The 23,471-nt window shown below is 42.6% G+C and overlaps 1 protein-coding gene across 10 annotated transcripts in view; it reads right to left on the bottom strand.

The window, feature by feature from the left end:
• Positions 1-23,471, bottom strand: part of MBNL3 (muscleblind like splicing regulator 3) — a 182,239-nt gene that overhangs the window by 96,254 nt on the left and 62,514 nt on the right. The window contains exon 1 of one of the 10 annotated variants that reach the window (XM_056539025.1): positions 17,709-17,837. The exons of the other annotated variants lie outside the window; for them this stretch is intronic. The gene's annotated coding sequence lies outside the window, so the exon portion shown is untranslated. Of the gene's footprint in view, positions 1-17,708; positions 17,838-23,471 lie in introns of those variants that run through there. 10 annotated transcript variants of the gene reach the window in all.

The raw sequence follows: 23,471 nt of genomic DNA, 5'->3' as shown, positions 1-23,471 counted from the left end.
CGTTTTCCACGGGAGTACCCATTTAAACCCAAAGCATATTAGAAAGCTATGGGGCTGCATGGAGGAAACAATTTCTACTCACTACTCATTTTCTTTATACATCTTAACACGTATTATTTAGATGTTTACTGTATGGTCCTAAAATTTCTTAAACATTCGATGCATCTCATGAGGCACATCTTTTACACCAATGCAACTATGTCTGTATATACTTATGTACAAAGGAGTGAGAGAAGGGGACGAGACAATGAGTACTACCCAATCCTTTACTCAAATAATCTAGACAGGTAACAAATATATAAGACATATAACACCCACCACTTGATAAAGACCAAATTACACGCTTGTTACCTTCCTTCCCAATTCTGTACATGATCAAACCATTCTGCTTATGATATCTTTTGCTTACATACACCTTTACTTCTATCATAAATACAGGACTATTTCCTCAGACTCTGATAATAGATAAACTTTAATGTGACGTCACATTACAATTAATGTTAATACTGTTGAACTTACGGTACTTCTAACTAATATCCATATATGTATTATCTAATTATAAAATGTTTGATTGTACATGATTATTGATTACAATAGTTCATTAATTTGTTCACTGAAAAAAAAATCTTCAACAAAAAAAACACTTTAAAAAGGACTATTCATTACACACTGACTATACTTTAATCACACAAAACTGAAAATACCTGGAAATTGAATACCCCATAAAGATAACCTGTCATATTAAAAATGCAATCTGATCACTTTATAGAACAGGAAGAACTGAGTCAATTGATATATAGTTTTGTGGGAAAATTGCAGGATAAAATTGTCATTTAATACACCAAATCCCTGCTCATTCTGGGCTTAGGAGTCCAGTGGGCGGTCCATTCAGTACTGATTAGGACTGCCCATTGGACTCCAAAGCCCATAATGAGTAAGGATTGAGATGATAACATTACAAGTCATTAAGAATCATTTCCTACAAAACTATATATCAGTCTGTCCAAAGAAACCCAAGTGATCTCCCCCCACTGGTAGCGTAGCAATTTCCAACACCGGTGCTCCGGAACGCTCAAGGGCACACATGCTGGATACACAGAAACAAAGAAAATAAAGTCCTTGACAAGTGCTGTATAATAGTCAATTTTCTTTTTTCAAAATGTATTAAAATAATGCTACAAGTACATGGCATCACAACAGCAGATTGCATCAGACCAACGTGTTTTGAGCAGCTAGATGCTCTTAGTCATAGTCTGACTAAGGTGCTCGAAATGCGTCGGTCTGCGAGCTGCTGTCAGGATTTTTTTATTTTATTAAAAAGGTATTAAAATAATACATATTTTACAAAGCTTGCAGGGGAAATTATATTCTTTGTTCCTGTATATCTCAATCTACTCAGCTCTTACTGCTCTATAACATGCTGTGGACAGTTCGAATAATGCGTTTACCCTGACAGCTTTGCTATGCCTGTCCGGGCATGCTGGGAGTTGTAGTTTTGCAACAGCTAGAGGCACCCTAGGAAACACTGGTGCATATGAAGGATACATACCTTGTTATAGGATATATATTTTACACTGCGTGGCACCTTTAAGTAACTCCCTGGCTACATTGCTGGCGCATTCCTTTCAGCAGAGCTACGTTTCAGAATAATATTCTTATAAGGAAAAGCAGAAGTTGCCAAGGCCCGTCACTACTTAACTAATATATCCCCAAGACGCCTCGGTGCCAAGCGGGCTGGCAAAATATTGTGGAGATCTCTGGCAGAGAATGCGGTTTCACATACTTTGCTTGTTGTTTGAGAATGATGTGTTTTATGCAAGGTTACACAATTCTGCTCAGCATAATCATGGGCTCTTGGCACCGGCTGCACCAATGTGTCAGAGGGAAGCTGCACTTCTGTTAACACTCGGACTCCTAAGAGCACTGGAGAAAAGTTTAAAGTTCACTGTGCTGAGGCAAAATACAGCAGACAGCAGACATCATAAATATATCATTTGTTCTATAGCTTCTCCAGCACCGAGGTTGGTACATAACAGCAACTTAAAGCCCCACTTCTATGAAGAAAGGGTAAACAACGCCATTTTGGGGTGTGTCGCCTTCAGCATGACGGGCAACACGGACAATTTTTCAGAGTATGATAATCCTGAGATATGACATATGCAACAAGTGACTTCTTTTTTTTAAACAAAACCTATTGTTTTCCACATCACATGTCCCTGCATGCCTGGCAGCTAATATACAATGCTGGCACTTGTGGTTCTACAACAGTGGTCTTCAAACTATGGACCTCCAGCTGTTGCAAAACAACAACAACACCCAATATATACTGCTACACAGTACTGACCTCACCCTCTGACCCCATATACAGTAATGACTTTATCCTCTCCCCCTAATATGTGTCTCCTATACATGTATACATGCTCATATATACTGTACTGACTCCACCCTGTCCCTTAGATATATATATGCCTCTATATACTGACCTCACCCCTTTCCCCATATATACTGTACTGACTCCACCCTGTCCCTTAGATATATATATGCCTCTATATACTGACCTCACCCCTTTCCCCATATATACTGTACTGACTCCACCCTGTCCCTTAGATATATATATGCCTCTATATACTGACCTCACCCCTTTCCCCATATATACTGTACTGACTCCACCCTGTCCCTTAGATATATATATGCCTCTATATACTGACCTCACCCCTTTCCCCATATATACTGTACTGACTCCACCCTGTCCCTTAGATATATATATGCCTCTATATACTGACCTCACCCCTTTCCCCATATATACTGTACTGACTCCACCCTGTCCCTTAGATATATATGCCTCTATATACTGACCTCAGCCCTTGCCCCATATATACTGTACTGACTCCACCCTGTCCCTTAGATATATATATATATGCCTCTATATACTGACCTCACCCCTTTCCCCATATATACTGTACTGACTCCACCCTGTCCCTTAGATATATATATATGCCTCTATATACTGACCTCAGCCCTTGCCCCATATATACTGTACTGACTCCACCCTGTCCCTTATATATATATATGCCTCTATATACTTACCTCACCCCTTTCCCCATATATACTGTACTGACTCCACCCTGTCCCTTAGATATATATATATATATATGCCTCTATATACTGACCTCAGCCCTTGCCCCATATATACTGTACTGACTCCACCCTGTCCCTTAGATATATATATATATGCCTCTATATACTGACCTCACCCCTTTCCCCATATATACTGTACTGACTCCACCCTGTCCCTTAGATATATATATGCCTCTACATACTGACCTCACCCCTTTCCCCATATATACTGTACTGACTCCACCCTGTCCCTTAGATATATATATGCCTCTATATACTTACCTCACCCCTTTCCCCATATATACTGTACTGACTCCACCCTGTCCCTTAGATAGATATATGCCTCTATATACTTACCTCACCCCTTTCCCCATATATACTGTACTGACTCCACCCTGTCCCTTAGATATATATATGCCTCTATATACTGACCTCAGCCCTTGCCCCATATATACTGTACTGACTCCACCCTGTCCCTTAGATATATATATGCCTCTATATACTTACCTCATCCCTTTCCCCATATATACTGTACTGACTCCACCCTGTCCCTTAGATATATATATGCCTCTATATACTGACCTCAGCCCTTTCCCCATATATACTGTACTGACTCCACCCTGTCCCTTAGATATATATATGCCTCTATATACTGACCTCACCCCTTTCCCCATATATACTGTACTGACTCCACCCTGTCCCTTAGATATAGATGCCTCTATATACTCACCTCAGCCCTTGCCCCATATATAATGTACTGACTCCACCCTGTCCCTTAGATATATATATATATGCCTCTATATACTGACCTCACCCCTTTCCCCATATATACTGTCCTGACTCCACCCTGCCCCTTATATATATTCCTGTATATATACTGACCTCACCCCTTATACATGACAGGGGGCTCAAGAACCAGTTAACAGTTTCCATAGAGTTATGGACTCATTATGGTATGTTGAGGGACCACTGTATTTATTAATTAAGCCCCATTACCATATACCACGCTGCCATTTTGTGCTGACTGAACTTTGTTAGGAGAAGATAGGAATTGAAGAACACCTGGGTCAATATAATCTCCTTCTACTGTAATGCTAGGAATGGAGCTCCCACACATTACAAGGATTTTTTGTTTTTAAATGCCACAAGGACATGTTCTCATTTGTAAGTAAAGGACTATGTACAAAGCAAACCTTACACAAAAGACATATAAACATTCACCAGTAGTACATATATACACACATCTGTCATAACATAAGATGTATATAGATCAATATCATGACAGGAAGTAAAACTAAGGGATGATACATGCTTGGAAAAAGAGCGGGAAAAAAACTGCCCTCACGCTTACAATGTAATGAATAGAAATATCCCAGTGAAATACCCCGAATAGCCTATAGGAGTGGTCTCCAAACTGTGGACCTCCAGATATTGCAAAATTACAACTCCCAGCATGCCCGGACAGCCGTTGGCTGTCCGGGCATGCTGGGAGTTGTAGTTTTGCAACACCTGGCGGTCCACAGTTTGGAGACGACTGTAGTAGAGGAATAAGAACGTGAAAATATGGCTGCCATCTATAAGTTTCTCTATTATAGTGATCTCCAACCTGTGGCTGTCCAGCTGTTGCAATGCAGCCCAAGCTTGCCAGGGTATGCTGGGAGTTGTAGTTTTGCCACACCTGGAGGTCCACAGTTTGGAGACGACTATAGTAGACCAATAAGAACATGACAATATGGCTGCCATATACAAGTTTCTCTATTATATAGTGATCTTCAAGCTGTGGCCGTTCAGCTGTTGCAGTGCAGCCCAAGCTTGTCAGGGTATGATGGGAGTTGTAGTTTTGCCACACCTGGAGGGTTACACTTTCAAGACCACTGGCCTATAGGGATTGTAGGTCTGATTATTAGCTTGCTACTAGGACTACTGATAGGCAACCTGATCTATTTATACAACCAATATTGGACCACAATAAAGGACCATAGTTTTCTATCATGCTAATATCATTATTATTCACAATTTATATAGCACCAACATATATCTCAGCGCTACACATTCATAGAGGCATCATTCCTGTCTGAAAAGACCTCATCATCTAATTTCTCATACATATTCATAAACAGTGAACATAGACTATTGATATCCCAATATGGTCTCTGCTACGGCACAAGTTATATGATTCAAGAGGTGTTACATTCTTCCTCAGGCCTCGTTCACACGGCGGAATTTCCAAGAAGAATCCGGCGGAACAATTCTGCTTGGAAATTCCGTTACAGCAGAGTCCTATTGTTTTCAATGGGATTCTACTGCACCGCGTACATTGCAGAAATTTCGCACCGGAACATCTGGTGCGGATATTAAAATTCCGTGACATCCACTCAGAAGTGCATAGCTGACTATGGAGATGGCGCATTTCCTAGCGGTCCTAGTGCCAACTGATAAGTCAGTGCTTTCTGCGGATGGAATGTGTAGACGGAAATTTCAGTTTTGGAATCTGTGTGAAAATGTTTCTTTATGAAACTGGAGTCACACAAAGGTATAGTATGACCACCATGTTTTGGGTTTGCACAACATGGAGTTTTTATTTTATTTTGCTAACCCTGCAGAGCTTCCATTTGGGGGTGGGAGGGTAGAGCGGGTTGCGCGGCGGGGTTTCGGGGTAGCGGGTTGTGGCCACAACAAAGATATTGTTTTCAACACAGGGTGCCTCCAGTTGTTTCCCCACTACAACTCCCAGCATGCCCTGACAGCCAATAGATGTCAGGGCAAGCTGGGAGTTGTAGTGGTGAAACAGCTGGAGGCACCCTATATAGATTAGCTAAGGGCAGAAGTCTTCCCCCCAGCAGGCATCAGTGACGTCACGCCTGCTGGGGAAGTCTGCCTGGTAAGTGAGCACACTACCAGGCAGACAAAAAGGCATTTTTGGGGGTTAGGGATAGATGGGCAATTGGCAGGGACAGGAGAAAAAAAAAAGGATGGTGGGAGCCTCTCTTTAAAGAATAAGATAATCTGGTGAACACTTTTTTCTACTAAAGTGTGTTAACAGCTTTGAGAAGACACTGAAAAACATCACCCTAGATCTCTGCTTTAAGGGCTCCCGTATACTGACACAGTACAGTAATCCAAAGTGCAGCAGTGCAGAGCAATCATTCAAGAATTCTGGAAAAATATATGTATAAATATGTTGCTGATAGAACACAAAGTATGGAGCAAGTAGTTTTCATACGCACATCAAGTTATCTTTTTGGTAAGTCTAGAAGGAAACATCTGCTTTGCAGACTCTTAAAGCAAAGAGAATTTCTTGTTTTTAAGTCAAAAACCGCAGAAGCTTAACTGTAACTCAGTAATGATTCCCAATACACCCAAATATATGACGGCTAGCGCTACTGGAGGCACTGGTCAATAGCTGAAACTGAAAGAAAGAAATGCACTGGTAATTTGGAAGAAAAAGAGTCTTTTTAGTTCAAAGAGTACCTGTAAAGTTGAACTCCCACCAGTTCTCCAAAACGGATGTGGCGGGAAACATTCCATGCTAAGCGGTATAGTTGCCGAGGCACCCGTAAAATGCTCAATGAGTTCCATACACTGGCCTTTTCTAATCAATAGGACTTATGCATGTTAATTTTTAGTGGGGGCCCCAATGTGGCCATACATTGATCCTGTGAATGGGTGACAAAAGCTCTTAGTGGGAAAACCCCTTTTAACATACCCATAGACTTTCTTTCCTATATACACAAAAAGAGTGACATTTTGGCATAGGTTTGGGCAGTATACATTAATAAGGCTATGTTCACATTGTTGGAATTTCCGTCCTGGATTCCGCATTGGAATTTAACACAGAGATTCAACGGACTGAATTCAACGGGATTCTGCTGTGCACAAGGGGGAATTTCCATGCCAGATGTTTCCGGCAAGGAAATTTCGAATTTTGTGTCCGCAGAAAGAATGAACAAGTTTATGCATTCTGCGGACTCCACACAGAATGCATAGCCATCTATGAGACGGAGCATTCCCGTGTGGTCCTAGCGCCAGCATGTTTATGCTCCGTGTGGACATTACATAGTATAAACATAGCCTAAATATACTTCTCCCTACCAATGTGATGTCAAAGCATGGTATGAATCTAGTTTTTAGTATAACATTCAAAAAATTCCTAAATAACATTATAATTTAAGAAGTTGGGCACAATAACTCTTCTTAAGTGCTGATTAGAGATTTCAGGACTGATTAGGCAAGACTGTCACATTTGTTTTGGATTCGGTTTCCAAATTGGAACTGCCCTAATTTCCCTGCAAATGCCCAAGCAAAGTATGTAGAGGAGCAGGGACACTGAGCGGCTCGGCTGGATGCAGAGTGAATGTAGGGAGTTTAAGCTGTGATACATATAGCATAACTTCTGGGCCAAACAGTACGCAAGGACAAAACAAATATGAAACAAATCACAAAAAGTTGTGATTTAAATTAATTCAAATTTTCTGTGAAATTTTCATCAAATCTAATTTATTCCAAGTCATCAAAAGGCTGATTTTTTTTTTACGTTTCTTATACACTGCATTACTTTTGGGTAAATTTCTTGTTTAAAAAGCATTTTTTTAAGTATTTAGATACTTAATAGAAAAGTACCGTAAATACTCGAGCATAAGCCGACCCAAATATAAGCCGAGGCCCCTAATTTCATCCCAAAAACCCAGGAAAAGTTATTGACTCGACTATAAGCCTAGGGTGGGAAATACATCATCTCCCCCTGTCATCATCCAGACCCCCGTCATTCACACCCGTCATCATCAACCCCTGTCATCACCCCCCCCTGTCATCATCCAGACCCCTGTCATTTTCAGCCCCCGTCTTCATTACCCCGTCATCATTACCCCCCTTCATCATCACCCCCCCCCTTTATCATTACCGCCTGTCAATCCCTTTCAGTGGTCTTCAACCTGCCGACCTCCAGATGTTGCAAAACTACAAGGAGTTGTAGTTTTGAAACATCTGGAGGTCTGCAGGTTGAAGACCACTGCGGCCTTCGTCATCATCCAGACCCCCCCCCCCCCCCCACCTTTAGTTTTCTACTCACCTCCCCTCGGTGGGAAGGAAGGGTGAGCTGGTCCGGGCCATCTATGCTGCAGGGACCGTCCGTTGGGGAATGTTAGTCATTCCGGGCTGTCCATCTTCACCTGGAGACCCTCTCCTCCGCTCTGGGCCGGCTCCGGACTAGTGACGTTGTCTTGACGATGACGCACAGGGGCGTTCATGCGCAGGTACGTCTGCTGCGCACGGACAGCCTGGAACGACTAACCCTCCCCACCGGACGGTCCCTGCAGCACAGATGGCCCGGACCAGCTCACCCTTCCTTCCCACCGAGGGGAGGTGAGTAGAAAACTAAAGGTGGGGGGGTCTGGATGATGACGAAGGCCGCTGTGGTCTTCAACCTGCGGACCTCCAGATGTTTCAAAACTACAACTCCCAGCATGCCCGGACAGCCAACGGCTGTCCGGGCATGCTGGGAGTTGTAGTTTTGCAACATCTGGAGGTCTGCAGGTTGAAGACCACTGAGAAGGAATTGACGGGCGGAGAGTTCACTCGAGTATAAGCCAAGAGGGGGTGCGTTTTCAGCAGGAAATATCGTGCTGAAAAACTTGGCTTATACTCGAGTATATACGGTAATTTTGTAATAATTCAGTAATAGTAAAGTATTTCGTTACTACGGTAGAGTATCCAGGTAATGAACGGCCCTACTACTTGTACAGTAGTATTGTTCTCCATTTCCTTTTTTTCCGAAGAAATTAACAGTGATCTTCCCCTACCTATTTCACTCATGAACATCTACAGAAAAAAAAAAATATGGTAGCAAATCTAGTTTACAGTATTTTACTGGCTAGCTCAACACCAAAGAGGGCGCAATATAAAGGCAATAGAATTCACTAGTACAGGGCTTCCCATCAAGTGTTATAGGTTAAAAAAAAAAAAAGTAAATCCCAAACCATTCCTATACGTGTGAACGTGCTAATCTTCCAAGCCGTTCCACCTATTATGCTATAAAACACCATGATATCCACACTCAAAAATGAATGGAGCTTCTGAAACAAGCCTGTGCACGCTGCAGTAGGTGGGGCGCCTCGCACTTCATGTAGGAAGAATGAATCGAACAGACAAAATGCTGATCCTTTCTTACAGGGTCCTTGTAAAATCACACACCATTCAATATGCTTACATTGTACAAGAATAGATCTGTGGACAGATCCTATTTATTACTGCGAGAAACAAACTGATGCTGAATTTGCGCATTTAAGGGAATTCAAATTGTATAGAATTTTTTATTTTTTTTCTCTCTAAAATATAAAAAGGTCAACACCGGACAGTCTAAGTAAAAAAGTGCAGCAAATTGTGTATTCACTTGCACTGATAATAGTCGGAGGATGATGGTGGTGGTGGTGGGGACGTGTTTTGGCAACTAGTCAGATGCTGCCTTCACATTTCTGTCCTGTTCATTTGAATGGGGCTTGCAGAATTCTATGCACATGCTGCAGAAATGACCCCGTATAATAAAATTTGGTGCATTGCAAGCTTTTCCCGGTGTCAAAATCTCTCAGTTTTAAAGGGGTATTGCAGGAAAAACCTTTATTTATATATCAACTTGCTTCAGAAAGTTAAACAGCTTTGTAAATTAGTTCTATTAAAAAATCTTAATCCTTTCAGTACTTATGAGCTTCTGAAGTTAAGGTTGTTCTTTTCTGTCTCTCTGATGACACATGTCTTGGGAACCGCCCAGTTTAAAAGAGGTTTGCTATGGGGATTTGCTTCTACTCTGGACAGTTCCTGAGACAGGTGTCATCAGCGAGCACTTAGACAGAAAAGAACAACCTTAACTTCAGAAGCTCATAAGTACTGAAAGGATTAAGATTTTTTAATAGAAGTAATTTACAAATTTGTTTGACTTTCTGGAGCCAGTTGATATATAAAAAAAAAAAGTTTTTTCCTGGATAACCCCTTTAACCCCTTCATGACCCAGCCCATTTTCACCTTCATGACCTGGGCATTTTTTGAAAATCTGACCACTGTCACTTTAAACATTAATAACTTTGGAATGCTTTTACTTATCATTCTGATTCCGAGATTGTTTTTTCGTGACATATTCTACTTTATGTTATTGGTAAAATTTCACTGATATTTGTATCCTTTCTTGGTAAAAAATCTAAAAATTTCATGAAAATTTTGAAAATTTTGAATTTTTCTAACTTTGAAAGTCTCTGCTTGAAAGGAAAATGGATATTCCAAATAAATTACATATTGATTCACATATACAATATGTCTACTTTGTGTTTGAATAAAAAAATTGACAAGTTTTAACTTTTGGAAGACACCAGAGGGCTTCAAAGTTCCGCAGCAATTTTCCAATTTTTCTCAAGATTTTCAAAATCGTAATTTTTCAGGGCCCAGTTCAGGTTGGAAGTGGATTTTAAGGGTCTTCATATTAGAAATACCCCATAAATGACCCCATTATAAAAACTGCACCCCCCAAAGTATTCAAAATGACATTCAGTAAGTGTTTTAACCCTTTAGGTGTTTCACAGGAATAGCAGCAAAGTGAAGGAGAAAATTCAAAATCTTCATTTTTTACACTCGCATTTTCTTGTAGACCCAATTTTGGAATTTTTACAAGGGGTAAAAGGAGAGAAATCACCCTAAAATTTGTAACCCAATTTCTCTCGAGTAAGGAAATACCTCATATGTGTATGTAAAGTGTTCGGCGGGCGCAGTAGAGGGCTCAGAAGGGAAGGAGCGACAGTGGGATTTTGGAGAGTGAGTTTTTCTGAAAGGGTTTTGGGGGGGCATGTCCCATTTAGGAAGCCCCTATGGTGCCAGAACAGTGGACCCCCCCCACATGTGACCCCATTTTGGAAACTATACCCCTCATGGAATTTAATAAGGGGTGCAGTGAGCATTTACACCCCACTGGCATTTGACAGATATTTGAAACAGTGGACTGTGCAAATCAAAAATTTTATTTTTCATTTTCACAGACCACTGTTCCAAAAATCTGTCATACACCAGTGGGGTGTAAATGCTCACTGCACCCCTTATTAAATTCCGTGAGGGGTGTAGTTTCCAAAATGGGGTCACATATGGATATTTATTGTTTTGCGTTTGTCAGAACTGCTGTAACAATCAGCCACCCCTGTGCAAATCGCCTCAAATGTACATGGCGCACTCTCCCTTCTGGGCCTTGTTGTGCGCCCCCAGAGCACTTTGCGCCCACATATGGGGTATCTCCGTAGTCGGGAGAAATTGCGTTACAAATTTTGGGGGTCTTTTTTCCCTTTTACCTCTTGTGAAAATGAAAAGTATAGGGCAACACCAGCATGTCAGTGTAAAAAATTTATTTTTTTACACTAACATGCTGGTGTAGACCCCAACTTCACCTTTTCATAAGGGGTTAAAGAAGAAAAAGCCCCCCAAAATTTGTAAGGCAATTTCTCCCGAGTACGGCGATACCCCATATGTGTCCCAAAACTGTTGCCCTGAAATACGACAGGGCTCCAAAGTGAGAGAGCGCCATGCGCATTTGAGGCCTGAATTAGGGATTTGCATAGGGGTATTCTATGCCAATGATTCCCAAACAGGGTGCCTCCAGCTGTTGCAAAACTCCCAGCATGCCTGGACAGTCAATGGCTGTCCGGCAATACTGGGAGTTATTATTTTGCAACAGCTGGAGGCTCCGTTTTGGAAACAGTAGCGTACCAGACGTTTTTCATTTTTTTGGGGGAGGGGGGCTGTGTAGGGGTATGTGTATATGTAGTGTTTTTTACTTTTTATTTTAGGTTAGTGTTATTGTAGTGTAGTGTTTTTAGGGTACAGTCACATGGGCAGAGGTTCACAGCAAGTTTGCCGCTGGAAGTTTGAGCTGCAGCGCAAAATTTGCGCCATCTCAAACTTGCAGCACTCACTGTAAACCTCCGCCCATGTGAGTGTACCCTGTACATTCACATTGGGGGGGGGGGGGTCAAACATCCAGCTGTTGCAAACTCCGAGCATGCCCTTTGGCTGTCCGTGCATGCTGGGAGTTGTAGTTTTGCAACAGCTGGAGGAACGCTGGTTTGGAAACACTAAGTTAAGTAATAAACTTTCAAGTGTTTTGCAACCAAACTTAGTGTTTCCAAACCAGTGTGCCTCCAGCTGTTGCAAAACTACAACTCCCAGCATGCATGGTCTGTCAGTGCATGCTGGAAGTTATAGTTTTGCAACAATTGCAACAGCTGGAGGCACTGAGGTAGGAAACGGACAATGTTTCCCAACTAGTGTGCCTCCAGTTGTTGCAAAACTACAACTCCCAGCATGCCCAGACTGCCCAGGCATGCTGGAAGTTGTAGTTCGGCAATATCTGAAGGATCAGATGTTGCCAAACTACAACTTCCAGCATGCTTGGGCAGTCTGGGCATGCTGGGAGTTGTAGTTTTGCAACATCTGGAGGTCCACAGTTTGGAGACCACTGTATAATGGTCTCCAATCTGTGCTCTTCCAGATGTTAGAGAACTACAACTCCCAGCATGCCTGGACAGACTGAGCATGCTGAGATTTGTAGTTTTGCAACATCTGGAAGAGCACAGATTGGAGACCATTATACAGTGGTCTCCAAACTGTGGACCTCCAGATGTTGCAAAACTACAACTCCCAGCATGCCCAGAAAGCCAAAGGCTGTCTGGGCATGCTGGGAGTTGCAGTATTGAAACTCTCAGAGGCAGCAGTGAGATCGCTTTACGGCGATCTCACTGCTGCCAATGAAGATGCCGCACTGCTGCCGGAAACTCACCTCCGGGACGCAGTGCAGCCAGGACCGCATGGAGGACGCCGGGACCGCCGGGACCGCTCGGGACACCGCTCGGACGGGTAAGTGACGCCGGGGGACGGGTCAGGGACACTTAGCAGAGCGGTGTGTCTCCCGATCCCCATGATCGGGACTCACACACCGCGCTGCTAAGTATTTTCATAGCGAAACGCTTCTATCAGCTAGTCAGATTTGACCAGCTGATAGCAGCGATCGCTGGGGGGGGGGGGGTGGGGGATGAAACCCCCCGTGGTCGCACGGTAAGATGGCTGGCTATCAGTGATAGCCACCATCTTTCGGGGTGCCGCGAGTAGCGGCAGTAATGTTCATGACGTACCTGTATGTCATGGGTCGGGAACACCTTGCCACCCATGACGTACAGGTATGTCATAGGTCGGGAAGGGGTTAAAGGGGTACTCCCAAGCCCCAGCGTAGGGCTGGGTGGTATGGCCAAATATGTGTATCGTGGTATTTTTGTAACTTATGGTGGTTCCACGGTATATAACGGTATACTCCCCCTCCCCTAAAATTAATTATTAGCCCAGCGCTGCACTGTCCCCATCAAGGTACTACTCACGTCACCCGCAAGCGCTGCCCTCCTTGTGCTCCTGTTTGTTGCGGCCGCCGGCGATGACACACTCTATACTGTGCGGTATTCCTATGCTGTATCCCTATGCCCGGGCTGCAAAAGGTAAACATAATAAAACTAACGCATGTTCCGATGTCAGCCTTACGCTGGGGACGTGAACGCCGGCAGCCTATTACGGCGCCGCAGCGATGTTCCGCCTCAGCCGATGATAGGCTGAGCCCACTGTCATGTAAGGAGCTCTAGCCGGCTTCTTACATGACAGTGGGCTCAACCTATCATCGGCTGAGGCGGAACATCGCTGCGGCCGGTGATTGGCTGACGGCTCTCCGACGTTCCATTCCCTGGGAAGCAAGTCCGGACCGACGGGAAAGGTGAGTTAAAGTTTATTTTGTTAACCTTTTGCAGCCCGGGCATAGGGATACAGTATAGAGCAGTGGTTTGCAATCTGCGGACCTCCAGATGTTGTGAAACTACAACTCCCAGCATGCCCGGACAGCCTGGCATAGAGTGTCAGCGCCGGCGGCCGCAACAGACAGGAGGACCAGGAGGGCAGCACTTGCGGGTGACGTATGTAAGTAGTAGCGCTGGGCTGACAATGAATTTGGGGGGGGGGGGCAGAACAGCGCTCGCGGGTCACATATGATTAGTTCCCCGGTGGGGACCGCGCAGCGCTGGGCTGATAATTCATTCCCGAGGGGGAGGGGCCAAACTGGTATTGCGGTATGGGTTAAAGTTCACATTGTGCAGCACAAAAATTTGGGTATTCGGTATGAACCGGTATACCGCCCAGCCCTACCCCAGCGTTCTAAACATTTTATTCAAAACGATAGGAGCGGGCAGCTGCAATCGTGACGTCACAGCCACGTCCCCATGATGTCACGCCACACCCCCTCAATTCTTGTCTATGGGAGGGGACGTGTCGGCCGCCATGCTCCCTCCCATAGACATGAATGGAGGGGGTATAATGTGGCATCACGAGGGACGTGGCCATACATGTTGCTGGAACTCTGACATCAACTTTGCCTTAAAAACTGCTCAAAAGTACGTAGACACACTTCTAGATTACATAACAGTGTTATACAGGACTTTTAGGGCTCTTAGACAGTGTAACACATGAGTTTTCGAGCTATTGGTGAAGCTCCCGTTCGGACCAAACTAGTTCTGTCTGAATGAAACTTTTTACTGAACTTTGGCACATCTGACCAACCAAACTTTGGTAAAGTTCGCTCATATCTGCCTAGGAGTCCTGATCAATGATTGACAACCTTCCCTTTATAAGCATATATATAGATAGCTGTCAGTCACCCATAGGACCACCTACTCAACTCAGAAGACCAGAATGAGCAAAGATGTAAATAATACAACTCCAGATATACTGAATCTTTTCCCACAACATTATATATCTGATCAGCATTTCCTGCCCTATAACATAATGTTGACAGATCAGATACCATGTTCAACCCAACAGGTTACCTTTAACCCCTTAAGGACGCAGGACGATGCCCGTGTCATGCGCGGCTGATCCCGGCTGCTGATCGCAGCCAGGGACCCGCCGGCAATGGCCGACGCCAGCGATCTCGCGGGCGTCCGCCATTAACCACTCAGGTGCCGGGATCAATACAGATCCCGGCATCTGCGGCAGTGCGCGATTTAAATGAACGATCGGATCGCCCGCAGCGCTGCTGCGGGGATCCGATCATTCATAGCGCCGCACGGAGGTCCCCTCTCCTTCCTCCGTGCGGCTCCCGGCGTCTCCTGCTCTGGTCTGTGATCGAGCAGACCAGAGCAGAAGATGACCGAAAACACTGATCTGTTCTATGTCCTATACATAGAACAGATCAGTATTAGCAATCATGGTATTGCTATGAATAGTCCCCTATGGGGACTATTCAAGTGTAAAAAAAAATTAAAAAAAATGTAAAAGTAAAAGTAAAAAAAAAGTAAAAAATCCCCTCCCCCAATAAAAAAGTAAAACGTCCGTTTTTTCCTATTTTACCCCCAAAAAGCGTAACATTTTTTTTTTTATAGACATATTTGGTATCGCCGCGTGCGTAAATGTCCGAACTATTAAAATAAAATGTTAATGATCCCGTACGGTGAACGGCGTGAACGAAAAAAAAAAAAGCCCAAAATTCCTACTTTTTTAATACATTTTATAAAAAAAAAAAATTATAAAAAATGTATTAAAAGTTTTTTATATGCATGTGTGGTATCAAAAAAAAGTACAGATCATGGCGCAAAAAATGAGCCCCCATACCGCCGCTTATACGGAAAAATAAAAAAGTTAGAGGTCATCAAAATAAAGGGATTATAAACGTACTAATTTGGTTAAAAAGTTTGTGATTTTTTTAAGCGCAACAATAATATAAAAGTATATAATAATGGGTATCATTTTAATCGTATTGACCCTCAGAATAAAAAACACGTCAATTTTACCATAAATTGTACAGCGTGAAAACGAAACCTTCCAAAATTTGCAAAATTGCGTTTTTCGTTTTAATTTCCCCACAAAAATAGTGTTTTTTGGTTGCGCCATACATTTTATGATATAATGAGTGATGTCATTACAAAGGACAACTGGTCGCGCAAAAAACAAGCCCTCATACTAGTCTGTGGATGAAAATATAAAAGAGTTATGATTTTTAGAAGGCGAGGAGGAAAAAATGAAAACGTAAAAATTAAATTGTCTGAGTCCTTAAGGCCAAAATGGGCTGAGTCCTTAAGGGGTTAAAGGGGTACTCCGGTGAAAACCTTTTTTCTTTTAAATCAACTGGTGGCAGAAAGTTAAACATATTTGTAAATTACTTCTATTAAAAAATCTTAATCCTTCCAGTACTTATTAGCTGCTGAATGCTACAGAGGAAATTCCTTTCTTTTTGGAACACTGATGACATCACGAGCACAGTGCTCTCTGCTGACATCTCTGTCCATTTGCATCTGTCCTGTGCATAGCAGATGTATGCTAAGGGCAGCATGGTGGCTCAGTGGTTAGCACTGCTGCCTTGCAGTGCTGGGGACTTGGGTTCAAATCCCACTAAGGACAACAATAAATAAAGTGTTATTATTATTATAATAACGTCAGCAGAGAGAACTGTGCTCGTGATGTCATCAGAGAGCATTCCAAAAAGAAAAGAATTTCCTCTGTAGTATTCAGCAGCTAATAAGTACAGGAAGGATTAAAACATTTTAATAGAAGTAATTTACAAATATGTTTAACTTTCTGTCACCAGTTGATTTAAAAGAAAAAAGGTTTTCACCGGAGTAACCCTTTAATGTTTTTATTCGGGGAAATTAATTAGAATTCCATAAAACCCCTTTAACCTGAGTCATTTTTTCCCATTATTATTTTTTCAGATTGTACAGACAAGCCAGACTCGGCTGACATTTTGGCTAGACATATCAAATTAAAAAGAAAAACAAATGCAAAAGCATTGCTCACATATGGAAGCCACTGTGTCCACTTTTCCTCTCAGATCAGTTATGATAATTATCTAAGACATGTAATTGTTTCCTAGACATACTACAGCCCAAGCTGCGAGTACTGCATGCAATTTATTTCCATTTAATTCACAATAATAGCATTATAGTTTCCGCCTTTCATCTTCCTACTCCCATAGGAGGTTAAATGCCTATACAATGCATAATTCAGCTACAGTATGCAGTTGTAGGACTCTTCTTGGACCTTGCTGGACGATGCAGGGATGGCTTTTGCATTTACTTTTACTAGTATATTAATGGGCAGCATATAGCAATAGATGGGGAGTCATTTCGATATTTTCTTTTGCTTTTATTGGTGAGTAGATTAAAAAAAAAGTGCCTCTAAGCTAACTCTGAAGGGGTTGTTCACTCTGGACAATGCCTCATTTGTTAGAAAGGTCTCCCAAAGATTAGGCGATCACAGCGAGTTTAATTGCTGTAAACCCCTGTGTTCAGATTGAATTTGTGGAAATCACAGCACCTCTAAAGGAAAAATTACCGTATATACTCGAGTATAAGCCGAGTTTTTCAGCACGATTTTTTGTGAAAACGCCCCCCTCGGCTTATACTCAAGTGAACTCTCCGCCTGTCAATCCCTTCTCAGTGGTCTTCAACCTCCAGATGTTGCAAAACTACAACTCCCAGCATGCCCGGACACGACCTTCTTCATCATCCAGACCCCCCCCCCCCCTTTAGTTTTCTACTCACCTCTCCTCGGTGAGAAGGAAGGGTGAGCTGGTCCAGGCCATCTATGCTGCAGGGACCGTCCGGTGGGGAGGGTTAGTAGTTCCGGGCTGTCCATCTTCACCGGGAGGCCCTCTTCTCCGTCCTTGCGCATGAACGTCCCTGTGCATCGTCGTCAAGGCAACGTCACTAGTCCGGGGCCGGCCCGGAGCGGAGAAGAGGGCCTCCCAGTGAAGATGGACAGCCCAGAATGACTAAAGGGGGGGGGGGGGGTCTGGATGATGAAGAAGGCCGCAGTGGTCTTCAACCTGCGGATCTCCAGGTGTTTCAAAACTACAACTCCCAGCATGCCCGGACAGCCGATGGCAGTCCGTGCATGCTGGGAGTTGTAGTTTTGCAACACCTGGAGGTCCGCACTGAAAAGGGATTGAGAGGCACGATGATATAGGGGGGGGGGAGGGGAATGATGACAGTGGTCTGGATGATGACAGCGGAGATGATGACAGGGGGGGATGATGAAGGGAAGGATGATGACAGGGTGATGATGATGGAGGGGGATGATGACAGTGTGATGATGAAGGGGGGGATGATGACAGGTGGTGATGATGACAGGGGTGTCAATGATGGGGGTCTGGATGATGACAGGGGGGATGATGTATTTCCCACCCTAGGCTTATAGTCTAATCAATAACTTTGGGTTTTTGGGGTGAAATTAGGGGCCTCTGCTTATATTCGGGCCGGCTTATACTCTAGTATATACGGTATGTATTAGAACCGTGTAATGCATGGACATCTCAGGTCCTTCGGGGCAAGAGACTCTCTTCGTAGCTATGGATGCATGTCCTGATGGATGACCCCCCCCTTTCTCCTCTATACACACACATTTCTTAAAGGGATCGTTCACTGAAAGACAACTTATCCCCTATCTACAGGATAGGGGATACGTCTCTGATCACAGTAAACGGAACTCTAAGAGGAGCGTGTGCTGAAGACAGCATGTGCGCCATTAATTTCTAAGGGATCGCCGGAGATGCCCAAGTGCAGCACTCGGGTCTCTTCAGCACTCCCATAGAAATGAAGAGCAGGGGCTTCTTCAGGAGATTAGTGGCTTCTCATCCCTTGCGGTCCGATGTTTATCCACTATCCTGAGGATCTTATACATTGTTTGGTTATTTTTACACCAACCTAAGCCTAATTATTCATTAAAAATGTTTTTTCGCAAATACCCTTTTAACCCCTAATACATGCAATTAGAATTGTCTGGGATGAAGTAAAGGTAGCCTAGAGTTTCCCATTTTAAGTAGTCATTTATGATTATGTCAGACATTCCCATGAATATACGAGCACATTGCTTACTAGGCAAAAGCTCAAATAGCTTTGGGTGGCTGACTAGTGACTAGTAAAAGTAAAAATGCTGAATCTGCATAAATGATGTAGCTTCATCCTGGTCTCCAGGAAGTGCATGCTCCATTGCAGTGGTCTTCAACCTGCTGACCTCCAGATGTTGCAAAACTACAACTCCCAGCATGCCCGGACAGCCGTTGGCTGTCCGGGCATGCTGGGAGTTGTAGTTTTGCAACATCTGGAGGTCCGCAGGTTGAAGACCACTGCTCTATTGTGTCCAGGTTTTCTATGTTCCTCACATTTTTCTTGCACCTCAGTACATCTACTTTGTACTCTGACTAAATACATTTCTTTGTACATATAAGTACATATCACTTGCAATCGAGCCCAAGCCAGAGATGTGGACATGGGCAATGTTAAATGTCCTGGCACTAGGACAAAACAAGACAAAGAGCACTAAAAGCTCCGGCAAAAAAGGGCTGAGAGCTAAATAGTGTAATCTGAGAACAGTAACATTAGATTAGACGCGATAACACAGACAACATCGCGGCATCAGCATGGACCTCTCCAAAATGGACACATCTGATATCTACAGTGATTTATCACACTGACGCCAGGGCTCAAAAAGGACAATTACGGTTTTCACTTGTTGTGGAGGTTATATCATTGGCCTAAAAATAAAGAGAAAATTCGAAATGGATTTTATGTTCTGCAGGACACACCGCTATTTAAAAGTTATATTAGGGTGGGTTCACACACGATTTTTCTATACAGTTTTTGGATACGTTTTTTTTAAATGTATGAAACGGTACAGCAAACCGTGCCCATAGACTTTCCATTCAAAACCGTATGCACCATATTGTATACGGTTGTCTCCGTTTTTCAAACCACATGGTTTTTAACTTTTTTTTTTTCTGGACAGAAAAAACGGGGCCTACCACGGTTTTTGGTCCGGGTGAAAAACCGTATTAAACCGTATACGTTTTTTTTTTTAACATGGGAGTCAATGGGAACCGTACAGAACTGTACGTATGACTTTCTACAGTTTTGCACAGTTTTTTTTCTTTGAATTTCAATCAAACATGTGAAACTTTATTCATATTGGAGTGAAAAGTTGAAAACGTATAAGTTTTTTTTCTTAAAAGACGGATGCAACCGGACATAATTTTCAAACCGTATACAGATAAAACTTTGTACACACATTTTGATACAATTTAGTAAGGTTTTGAGGAATCCGTTTTTTTTTAAATCAAAAAAATCTGATAAAAAACTGTATTGCAAAAACGTGGTGTGAACCCACCCTTATATGGATTTCAAATACAGCAGTTGTTGGCTCAATGTTGTTTTCATAACACAGCGCTTTCTAGTTATTATGCCTTTATTCACCCAGTTTGTGATGTTTTTCTCATGCAGACCCAATAAGATTTTTTATCCTGCTTAAGGGTGCGTTCACACGCTATTACTAGCAGCAGGTTGCCTGCTGCGAGTTACACTACCATTGATTTAAATGGGTCCACAGACAGTCCGCAATAGTGTCAGATCTGCGGACTGTCCGCGGACCCATTCAAATGAATGGTAGCGTAACTCGCAGTGGGTTTCCTGCAGCGAGAAACCCGTTGCTAGTTACTAGCGTGTGAATGCACCCTCAAATAAAAAACTGTTGGTGCGAATGTGTGTTACCCTTTTTTTCTTGTTTATATTGTTGCATTTTAGTGCTTTTTTTTTTTATCCCTGAAACCCTTGACTTGCAATGTTAAAAACGCTACAGAAAAAAAGGTCAATAAAAAATAATGCATGTGCTAAAACACGCTTTTGGGGAAAATGCTATAAAAAAAAAAAGAGTAAATAAAAATGCTGCAGGGATTTTTAGATATAAGGCTAGGTTCACACTACCAAATTTCCGAGCGCATTTCCACTTTGAAATTTCAATAATAAATTCTGATGCAGCGGCAGGGCTGGTGCAAGGATTTTTCGCCACCCTAGGCAAAAGCTAATTTTGCCACCCCCTTTGACATGCCCCACCTTACTACTGGGGTGACACACTGTAAAAAACCTCCTTCTCATGTAATCTCCTTACTATTGTGTGACAAATGCGGAGTAAGCACAATTCTAGGTTCATATAGTCGTCCCCAGGAGGAGCGTGTGCAGTAACATTCTTGCGGCTTGCCTATAGGTAAAGCCGGCCCTGTGCAGCGGAGACCCATTGTTGTCAACAGGATTTCTACTGTACAGTGCACACTATAGTATTTCAGCAGCAGAGTTTTCTCCTCTGAAATTTCTCAGTGGAATACCATGCAGAATACATTCTAAAGGGACTGGCAATGTTTGTGCTGTCTGAGCCTGACTGATTCCGTCAACACCAGCCACCCTAGGCATCTCAGGGTGGAGATTCCAGCCTAAGGGTGGAAACAATGCAAATCCTTCATGAATTCAGCCTTTTTTTTGGGGGGGAGGAGGGGGGGGTAAACTGCCAAACACTGCAGCCTCACCCCCCCCCCCCCCCAAAAAAAAACAAAAAAAAAACAAAACAAAGCATAAGTAGATATAAAAACTTTGTGTGATCCCCTTTTATTCTATATTTATCCATTGCTGTTTTGGGCTACATAGCACACCATCAAGAACTGCAATACCTGGAGACTGTGCCTACATTGATACAGTGGGGCAGATTGATCAGTACTGAGAGTTTGTTCTGAAGCTGCTGCGGACCAACCTGGTGACTTGGACCCTTGTTCCTGACTGATTTTAGAACTATGATTCCACTATTATTTCATATGAGTTTGTAAGGGACTGTAATATTTTTAGTTTTTCAAACTAAGTAGAAACTAAAGCTACAATAGGGTGAACATCTAGTTCATTGGCTGATTACATGCTTTTAACGTGTTTAAAACGTGTTATCAACTGGCTCCAGAAAGTTGTAAATGACTTACTTTATATTAAAAAATCCTAATCCTTCCAGTAGCTATCAGCTGCTGAAGTGGAGTTGTTCTTTTCTGTCTGACAACAGTGCTCTCTGCTGACACCTCTGCTTGTCTCAGGAACTGTCCAGAGTAGGAGAAAATCCCCATAGCAAACCTCTAATGTTTCGGACAGTTCCTGAGACAGACAGAGGTGTCAGCAGAGAGCACTGATTTATTTTTTATATAAAAGTAATTTACAAATGTGTTTAACTTTCTGGAGCCAGTTGTTATATATAAAAAAAAAAGTTTGTTCCTTAAATACCCCTTTAGACATTCCTGGGCAATCTTGTAGCCCTAAACTTGCCCAAGATTAACCCGATCAGGAGACTTATTCCCAGAGTCTCATATTCATGTACCTAATATACATATATACATGTGATTATCTAACCCATCCCATATAAATGTAACTATCTAACTAACTAACTTGCACTTAGGTAGAGTATGTAAAGCTTTAGTGATCATACATTTTGTAAGCTAATACAACGAATGATCCAAGAAAGGAATAAGGCCAGATTTCCACATACGGTTTTTGATGCAGTTGTTAGTAATACACAGGCATTCAGCCATCACAGTCAGTGATCCTAATGGCGGTATAATACTCTCAGCAGAGCGTTCACTTTCATCAGTTCCATCCTCCATTCTTAAAGTGGTCATTCAAGGGAAAAAAAAATGAATATCCTTGTGAAAAACCATTTAAGATAGTCCATATGGATTTAGAGCTGTGTCTGAGCAAATTTCCTTGCTTTTATACGAAGGCCAAAATATCTCCAAATCAAAGCTTTGGCAGGGGATAAAAAACGAAGATCACGAGCAGATGGTATCGCGTCTGAATCTTGTTGGAAGGTATTGAAGTTAACTCCTCTCTCTGTAAGACGCTTCATCCTTAGGGAAAACCGCCATACATCAGCAAATCACCACACTCTAAGGAACTCACCTGTTCTCTCCAAAAAAATCACTTCAATGTAATTATTAGCACCCACATATAAGTCTGATTCATGTAGAGTCCCGTTTCTTGTCTTTACGTAACAAATGCAAAAACACATGAGCCCCTCCAAATTCCTTCAGGTGTACTGCAGTCTTAGTCACTGTGCCGGCCCAGCTGGCATTTATTGTGCCACATCTTAATCAAGCTTTCATAAAAAAATGGAGATCATCGAGAATGCTTCGGTAGAGCAGTGAAAAGACGACAATAAACTGTTTAGTATAATCTCTATCACCTTCAGGTGGTGGACACATACAGTAAGTGACTTCTGTTTTAGAAAAGTGCATGGTCCCTTACTTTATAAGGCTAAGTTTCCACTTTTTTGGGGTGTTTTGCCCCCCAAAAAAGGCCAAAACGGCCCCCATGGCGTTTTTTCATTGAAAAAAAGCTGCGGCCAGATGTTAGCTGTAAATCAATGGAAAAAAACACAAAATTCGTTTTCCACTTTGCGTTTTTCAGTTTGGCGTTTTTTTTTATCCTTTTGGCATTTTTTCACTCTTTTTC

This window comes from Hyla sarda, chromosome 9 (genome assembly GCF_029499605.1).
Source record: "Hyla sarda isolate aHylSar1 chromosome 9, aHylSar1.hap1, whole genome shotgun sequence".
NCBI lineage: Eukaryota > Metazoa > Chordata > Amphibia > Anura > Hylidae > Hyla > Hyla sarda.
The sequence above is the reverse complement of the archived record's forward strand: the minus strand, read 5'-3'. Positions and strand labels throughout refer to the sequence as shown.